A 2,952-nucleotide genomic window follows, 5' to 3' on the forward strand; every position below is an offset into this window, starting at 1 on the left:
CATTTTATCATTCATTGTCTTTTTCTCTTTCATGTGCTTGAAATTTGGACAGAGGACTTGAGCATATGTGCTAATTCTATGACTTACAAGCTGTGTTAGGCTGCTTGGACATCCATAACAAAATGCCACAAGCTGGGTGACTTAAACAACAGACATTTATTTTCTCACAGTTCTAGAGGATAGGAATCCCAGATCACTGTCAGGTACAATTGGTTTCTAGTGAGGACTCTTCCTGGCTTGTAAATAATGACCTCTCATTGAACCTTCATATGGCTTTTCCATTCATGTGGAAAGAGAGAAAGACAAGGAGTTCTCTGGCATCTGGGTTTTTTTTTTTTTTGAGTTTATTCTTCATTTAAGTTTTAAAATACTACTATAGTTGAATATTAAAACAAAAACAATAGCAAGAGTGAGCTGTGATTATAGTCCTTCGCTCATTCACTACTGCATGTAAGATGCTGGCAGTGTTATTCACTGGCCCCGTTAAGAGGTGTGACACTGAACACCACCCCTGGGATGATGTTCATCACCCATGGGCTTCCCCACTGTAATGGCACCATCTTTCCTGATTTGGATCAAAGTCCGCCAGTTCTACCCGGTCCATTTCATCAGTCTCTTCTACTTCCTCCCTCTCAGGTAGGAGTTTCCCTGCAAGAGAGTTTATCAGGAGACAGAAAACCATTCTCCGCAAAATTTACCTTACATTTGATGGTGAGGCGACCCTTCTTCTATGGTCTACAATAAATTGGCATGCCTTTGTTTAGCACACGCTTGATATCTCCATGCTTTTATTAAAGATTTTTTTTTTATTTGACAGAGAGAGATACAGCCAGCGAGAGAGGGAACACAAGCGGGAGGAGTGGGAGAGGAAGAAGCAGGCTCCCAGCGGAGCAGGGAGCCCAATGCGGGGCTCAATCTCAGGACTCTGGGATCACGCCCTTAGCCGAAGGCAGACGCTTAATGACTGAGCCACCCAGGCAGCCTGATATCTCCATGCTTGACAATGTCAACAGGATGAAAAGATCTCCTTGCTGAATAAAAACAGCATGGACCTTCTGATCTAAAACAATGATAATATCTCCTGGTTCCAGTCCTGGTTCTTGGTTTCCTTCATCATGGAATGTTATCTTCTGACCATCTTTCATGCTTTTGTCAATATGAACTTTTAGAATCTTCTCTTGAACTATCTTCCTTCCACTGTAGCTTTTACATCTATCTTTAGGACTGATCTGTTTCCCATGGCTCTGGCACTCCCTGTACACAGACTGAATTTGCTGAACCATTCCAGGTCCTATCTGATGAATTTTTATTTGCATTCCAGTACCTCCGCAATTGAGACAATATTTGACTGCTCCTTTCTTACCACCTGGGCCTTCACGTTGATCGCAAATTCCATTCTTTTGCAGAGCTAGTTTTCTTATTGCACCATTATATAAATCTTCTAAGGTTACGGAGAGCTGATGCACAACATTTTTACCTCTCCTTTCTGCATCCTTCTTCCTCCTCCAAAAAACATATCAAAGATGTCCATGGGGGGAGTGAAAACCATCACGAGCTCCACCTTCTTTAATTGCCTGTTCTCCTCCTTTGTCATATGATTCCCTTTTCTTTGCATCAGAGAGCACTTCATAGGCTTGATAAATCAGTGTAAACTTCTTTCCTTCACTTGGATTCTTAAATCAGGGTGGTACTTCAAGGCCAGTTTCCTGTAGGCCTTTTTCAATTCCTCCTGCGTGGCATTGGGGCTGACCCCTTGAACATCATAGTAAGTGGTTTCTTTCACCATTTTCTACAGCTGGTGAGAGGCCAAGGCCTGTGCGGGGGAGTGGGAAGGAATGCGATGCTGGGCACACCTCGGGCAGTTGCTGCTCCTCCATATCTCACCGGCGTTCTGGAAAGTTCCGCCGGCATCTGTTCTTATAAGGAGACCAATATCAGCAGATCAGAGCCCCACCCTATGACCTCACTTAACCTAATCACTTTGCTACAGGCCCCATCTCCAAATACAGACATCCTGGGGGCTGGGACTTCAACATATGAATTCTAAGGGGACACAAGCCAAGTGACTAAGACAATTCCTTTATATTAAAAAAGGAAGATACTACTGCTCAGAATTTCTTTCCAAAGCCTACCAAAGGGCTGAATCATGTTAAGTGTTCAAAATTTAAATTTAAAATTTAAAAAGTAAACAACTTTATACTGTGTATTTATTAAATTGAGATAGCAGATTTATGTCATCTGAGATTTTGGAATTAACTTTTCTGGTTTTTCATGTTGGATCTTGTCTACTAGAAAGACTTCACATTTTTGCAGCTGGTTCTTTCCATTGCTACTACACACAGGATGAAATAGCCTATGGTGTCAAATTCTCTTTCTCTCTAAAATGGAATTTTAAGAATATTTCAGAGGAAATCATCTTGTTCATCATATTGTCAATCTAGCTTCACACTCTATCATGAAAACCCCAGAATTCTAGCTGAATATGGACAGGCCATTTACAATTACACATAATGATTATAGAGGCCAGTTTTGTTCCATTTGGAATTTGGGATTCTTTTTTGGTAAGCTCCATCCTGTCCCTTCCAGGTCCATTAGACTTTGTGTCTTAGACTCTTTTCCCAAAGAAACACAAATTCCTTTTGGTGAATATTAGGCGAAAAATTCAAATCAGGGTAAAATTGCCTGCTCAGGCCACCCCCTAGCACTTCAAGTTAGTCATTCAATACATCCTGGTTCCTAAATCATGGATCCTTTGAAAAAAGATTTCCTAGGTGCTGCCACAAGTTATTACATGCACTTCCTTTGATTTACCCCTAAATTTCTCTTTGTTCTCACCTTCTTTCTGCTCTATTCCTAGTTGTCCTCATGCCTCAAACAAAATATGTATTTTCTTCTTTAAGGATTCTCTCATCTTAATGACTTTTCTCAGTTAATGGAATCGCTTTTGATTCC

At 41.0% G+C, this 2,952-nt stretch overlaps 1 pseudogene; it reads right to left on the reverse strand.

Moving 5' to 3' along the window:
• Positions 1–483: 483 nt before the first annotated feature.
• On the reverse strand, positions 484–1,786 carry LOC100470092 (annotated as a pseudogene).
• Positions 1,787–2,952: the final 1,166 nt, after the last annotated feature.

Source organism: Ailuropoda melanoleuca, chromosome 8 (genome assembly GCF_002007445.2).
Source record: "Ailuropoda melanoleuca isolate Jingjing chromosome 8, ASM200744v2, whole genome shotgun sequence".
Taxonomy (NCBI): domain Eukaryota; kingdom Metazoa; phylum Chordata; class Mammalia; order Carnivora; family Ursidae; genus Ailuropoda; species Ailuropoda melanoleuca.